The following is a 6,649-nucleotide window of genomic DNA, read 5'->3' on the forward strand; positions in this document are numbered from 1 at the left end:
ACACATCAACACATCAACACAGCATGTCAGCATGACAACAAAACCACAGGGGCGACTGTGGCTCAAGACTGTGGCTCAAGAGGTAGAGCAGGTCGTCCAATGATCCATGGGTCGGCGGTTCGAATCCCGGCTCCTCCTGTCTACATGTCGAAGTGTCCTTGGGCAAGACACTGAACCCCAAATTGCTCCCGATGTGCTGGTTGGTACCTTGCATGGCTTCCGCCGCAATCGGTGTATGAATGTGTGTATGAATGGGTGAATGTAATGCACAATCTATGTAAAGCGCCTTGGATAAAGGCGCTATATAAATGCACCATTTAAAACAGTCTTTTGTTTTGGACCACCCCTTGCACATGATGCTAGTATGTCGCAGGGTCCGAGAGGCTGAATGTCATGAAATGGTGGTCCGTACCGACCGTACGTGGCTCATAATGCAGTATAAATAATGGACCCTTGATGTGAAAAGGGTTGAAAACCACTGAACTGCACCAGATCTCTGTGCAGAACAGAGAACAGAGTTGGGATGTGAGGGTTCAACTGGTTATCGAACGCAGACTAGTGGTAACTCTGAGGACGCCCCTAGCCTAGGGCAGTGGTTCCCAAACCTTTTCACGTCAATTAAGGACCCTTGCAGTAATTGGTCCACGAACCGCGGACCCCCCATTTGAAGAGATATGCCAGGGACCCCCGTAAGAGAACATTTTTATAGCTCTAGCAGCGATTCTCAACAAATTAAATTTCAACGACCCTCAGTTTGATATGCAATAGGCTACGGACCCCCATTTATTGGTGTTTCTATCTCTGGGACCCCCCAATGTATATTGTTAATATAACTCTGAGAGTGTACAAATCCATTTGTAGGCTACTCTCTAAGTTACAGACCCATAAGGCAGTGGCGTTTCCAGGAATTACATTTTGGGCAGGCAAGATGTGTTAATTGTCGTCTCCCCGCGCACAATCGTAGCACTAAAGGTTTTCAAATTGATATACCTGCCAGACGAGTATAGGATACAAAGGCTGAAAGGCATGCGTTTACATTCCAATGGGTGATGGACGGTCAGATTTTGGCCAGTCCAGAAATGGATTTGGACAGGCGGACGCCTGTCCTCGCCTTATTGCATAGATACGCCTCTGCCATAAGGGTCAATTTAGTTCCTAATTATCATTTAGCTGGGGACCCGCTGGAACTCTCTCAAGGACCCCTAGGGGTCCCCGGACCCCACTTTGGGAACCACTGGCCTAGGGTGTCCCCGGACCATCTGATCTACCAGTCCAGATCTACGACGTCCTACGACGAGATAAGAAAGATGTGGACACTCCTTGCATGCATGCTGTGACCTCTGTGGTGTGCCTCAGGGCTTAGTAATTGACCTGCATTGTCTTCACACAGGATGGAATGTTGCTCCATTCCTTTAAAAATAGGAGCTGATCTACATTGACACGTTGCGGTGAGCTTGTAGGTATAGATCGTCTATTTAGAAAAATAGTAAAAAATGTCAAATAAGTTTAAGCATAAGGGGTAAGATTGAGCCCGGGAACCCCCTTTGGTGTTTTAAGCATTATGTTATACTTTAGCTATTGAGAAATAGCAGATCTACAAGCTCATATAGCTCAAGTGCCGCGCTACGAGCTTGCAGATCTGCTATTTTTGAAAAATCGTGAAAATGTGGCGCAAATTCGGAATATATATTCTTTCAGAGTAAACTTTTTTAACTCAAATCTTTGCTTCTGGGGAGCGGGGAGAGGTCCCAGTCCCTGGAACAGCATATTTTCAGATGGGGGTCGGAGGCCAAATACATATAATTCTAGGGGTCCTTTGACATGAAATAGTTTGAGAACCACTGACATAGAAACAGGTTTTTTTCAGAAAAAAATTAGAAGACATTTTGTAGAATCGGTCTCGGTCGAAATGGGTTAAGGTCAACATGAGACAGTGAATCAGATGCATAGAGATAGTAATCTAGGAATCATGGTAAACTAATCATCACTCATCAGTCTCTAAACAGTTGAATATCACTCTCTATGTACTGAGGTCACTCGATGCAGACAGTGCAGTCTTTAAGGCGGTTGTGTTCCATTTGATATCCTAATCCTATCATTCATAGCAGCTCACGGATCTTGCTGCTGTGTCGTTTGCACATTGTTGTACTTTGCCCAGCAGATATGGGAGTTTTTCTTGCATGTTTTCAAACTCTCCTTGGTGATTGTAATCCGTGGAAAGTATGTGTCTCTGATATCTTGGTACAGTGGGGAGTATGTCTCTGAAGTATTTTACAGTGGACAGTATGTGTCTGTGATGTCTTGGTGCAGTGGACACTACATTATGTGTCTGTGATGTCTTGGTACAGTGGACAGTATGTGTCTGTGATGTCTTGGTACAGTGGACAGTATGTGTCTGTGATGTCTTGGTACAGTGGACACTACATTATGTGTCTGTGATGTCGTGGTACAGTGGACAGTATGTGTCTGCGATGTATTGGTACAGTGGACAGTATGTGTCTGTGATGTCTTGGTACAGTGGACACTACATTATTATGTGTCTGTGATGTCTTGGTACAGTGGACAGTATGTGTCTGCGATGTCTTGGTACAGTGGACAGTATGTGTCTGTGATGTCTTGGTATAGTGGACAGACGGTTAGGAAATGTAGCTCAGTTTCCACTTAATTTTGTGTACAGTGGGTGCATAGTGGGCCTCATTTCCACCATGCAGGGTTGAACCTGCACACTTGCACAGTCCATGAGCCAGAGCCCCAAAATTGTAACGTTAATTACGAATTGAGTGGGCAAAATCATATGGTGATATGAGTTTCATGAGTTTCATGATATGATTTTGCCCACTTCCCCAGTTGATTTTGCCCACTTCCCCAGTTGATTACTTACACGAAGACAATGATTTATTGTATTACAAGTTTTTCTATATATATGCAAATTGTGTGTGTGTGTGTGTGTGTGTGTGTGTGTGTGTGTGTGTGTGTGTGTGTGTGTGTGTGTGTGTGTGCGTGCGTCACATGCGTGCGTGCGTGCGTGTGTGTGTATGTGTGCGTGCGTGCGTGTGTGCATACGTACATGCTTGTACAAGTTACAGACCAGAGTCTCCACAGTCCACACCCTACAGAGACCCTTAGAGAGAAGCATGTTCTTACATGCACGCACACTCAAACACACACACACACACACACACACACACACATACACACACACACACACACACACACACACACACACACACACACACACACACACACACACACACACACACACACACACACCTCTGAAACGTTGCATTCACATTTCACTGACCTCTCTCGTTTGTGTGTGTGTGTGTGTGTGTGTGTGTGTGTGTGTGAGAGAGAGAGAGAGAGAGAGAGAGAGAGAGAGAGAGAGAGAGAGAGAGAGAGAGAGAAAACTATCTTTCGTGAACTTTTTCTGATCAAATAATGAATTTTTTTCAATATCAATCCAGTGGTTAATGAAGTGGTGATCAATCAATGTAGCACATGCCCTAGCCTCGACAACCTTACAGGCGTATGCAAAGGCTCAACTTATGTCATTTAGATAGCATTCTATGTAGGCATAGGCAGCACTCTATAGTGTATACTCATAGTTTCATTCTACAGATATTTTACTGTTAGACGGATATAGGTTCATAGCTTGCTTATGATTCTTGATGACTATATTTCCTATGTTTATATATTCCACTCTTAGACTGATGTCAAGTTCTTAGCTTACTTATGATCCTTTAGATGACTATTTCTATGTATTTAATGTGTTCTTGCTTACCGTAACCAAATGGACACTTACAGGTCTCTGAGAGTTATGGTGTTGCTTGAAATTATGTTAATGAATCAAACTATAATCAAACGATAGTGAAGCGGTAATTAAAGTGTGTTCAGTAGAGAGAGGGGGGGGGGGGGGGGGGGGATGTGTAGCAAACTCTCCCACACTCCCACTTCCTGTTTGCAACGGTTCTCACTTCCTGTGCAGTCAAGCTGAGACAGAGGAAGTGGTCTCGCACACACACACACACACACACACACACACACACACACACACACACACACACACACACACACACACACACACACACACACACACACACACACACACAGTCTTAGCTGCTTGACTGCCGCTTCGACCTTTTATGGTAAAGACAGAGAGACAGAGAAATTACTCTCCTACACGGTCCCCTGGGGGTCCCCGGACCCCACTTTGAGAACCAATGGTCTATTTGCACCTGTGATAGAATAATCAGCTATTTTTTAACACTTTTGAATCATCTTGAAATAACTACTGGTTAGAAGTAGGGGTCATGGACTTGGCCTCTTTAATGTGGCCTTAATGACTTGGCCTAAATGTCTCAACAGAAGAGCAGGGATAACCAAATACAACCAGGCCAGGTTATATTGTACACAGTGAAGGCCTATTCATAGTCCAGTTTTAGGTGAAGAGCTGACCATGCCAAAACCACAACCTGAGACGTCACTGAGCTGCGGTGGTCACCGGCGCTCACACAATCTCTCTGTTTTTACTAACCACCGTTTTGGTGGTCACCTCTTCACCGAAAACTGGACCATGAATTAGGCCTGTAGGCTTTAAATAGGCTTGACACATTAAAAGGAAACACATTGTATGGACAGCATTCCATATACTTACATACTACTTTACTTTAAATAGACATTACAATGAAACAATATTCCATATTATACTTACATACTTGCTGCTCATTACTGCTGATGTCAGCGGAAGCTTGGTGATTATCACTGCCACCTGGTGGTGAAGAGGACCCGGTGGACCCTCTTGTAAACAAGTGTAATGCTTTATAGTGTCGTCCACTCACAGTTAACAGTTTTTGTATTGAGTTGTGCTTGAAATGTACTGAAATTCTGCAAACTGTTAATAAATACTTCAATCAATCAATCAATCACTTCGACACTAACTCTGACTGGGATCGAACTGGAAAGCTTGCGGTTGCCATACCGGCTGCTCTACGGGCCACTCTACCCCTGAGCCACTGCTACGGTGCCACCCCAAATATTAAGTAGGATATGCAGCGGCCATGTTGGAAAGACATCGGGCCTCTTGCTGACTTCCTTCACAGGTGTCAATGATACCAATGAAGGCTCTGTTCCATTTACCTTTTAATTTCAATGACCCCCATAACTCTCAAATGGAACCACATTCTGGGCAGAACTTTCACCAAAAATACTCGATAGGCTATAGAAGCTCACAGCGCGTCACATTATGTCGTGAGCTTGTAGATCTGCTATTTTTGGTGAAGAAGAGACTTGGTGTGCTGCAGGTTGAAAAAGAAACTGCCAAGTAAGTAAGGTTCTAACTATAAGTGGTTAAGCTCAGCTGAAGTCCAAATATTATCACCGTATTCTGTGACACCCTTGGCCCACGTTGAGAAACCCTGGCCCAGCGATGTGTTGATATATGACGGGTCAGTTATAGGGTTTTGACCGCTCAAAGTGTCCATTTCACACAGGAAATGTAATTGTCAATGGCAGTAATTTATCTTTTCTGTTTTAATGATGTTTTTTCACCTGCGTTTTCCATTATTTAGATTCCAACCTGTAGGATAGTGACATCATGTCCACTTTGGTTCCCAGAAAAGAAAAAGTAACCTTTGTTTCCAGTTCTGAACCAGTGTTTATAAGGTTCTGAATATGAACCGGTTCATTTTCAGCGTTCTGAATCTGAAAGAACGTAACCGAATCTTTATCTTTAACCCAGTTTTCTGAAAAATCTATGTTTCTATGTCATTCGTTCTCAAACATTTTCACGTCAAGGACCCCCAAAAATATCTCATTGGTCGCCGACCCCCATCTGAAAATATGTTGTTCCAGGGACCCTCCCAGAAGCAAAGATTTGAGTTAAAAATGTTTGCTCTGAAAGAATATATTCAAACATTTGGGCCACATTTTCACGATTTTTCAAAAATAGCAGACCTACAAGCTCGTAGCGCGGCACTCGGTGCCGCGCTATGAGCTTGTAGATCTGCTATTTTTCAATAGCTAAAGTATAACATAATGCTTTTAAAACACCAAAAGGGGTTCCCGCCCAGAATGGGTTAAGATAGAGATAAGCTGATAAGACCTTATCTTTAAGGCATTGAGACATTCGTCAGTTAGAGAGTTTATTGCACAAGAACATTTCACACTTCAATGACAACACAAAGCATTGTCAAACAGGGGTTCCAGGGGGTCCCCAGCCAAATGGACCCTTACAGATCCATCCGAGGTTACACTCTCAAGAGTTACACACCCATATAAGGCTCCATTTGAAACCTCCTCTAAACTGATATCTATTTAAAATAATTGTTCATAAATTTCATTCATTGATGCTATCCTAGTATCCTTACAGACAACCATTCTATAGCTGCCAGGTTCTCAAACATGACTCACATTCATCATTGTATGTACCAGGGAGGGACCCCCAGGGACCCCTATATGAGTATTTTCCCTATATGAGTATTTCATTCAGGAGTCGAGTCAGCACTGCATTTAAGATTTAGGATGAACTTCTCATCCCAATCAGGGATTGATTATACATTACACCTGGTGGTAGGCTATGCCTGCCTGCCTGCCTGCCTGCCCGCCTGCCTGTTTGTCTGTCTGTCTGTCTACCTGCCTGCCTGTCTGTTAA

This window comes from Electrona antarctica, assembly GCF_951216825.1.
Source record: "Electrona antarctica genome assembly, chromosome: 21".
Taxonomy (NCBI): domain Eukaryota; kingdom Metazoa; phylum Chordata; class Actinopteri; order Myctophiformes; family Myctophidae; genus Electrona; species Electrona antarctica.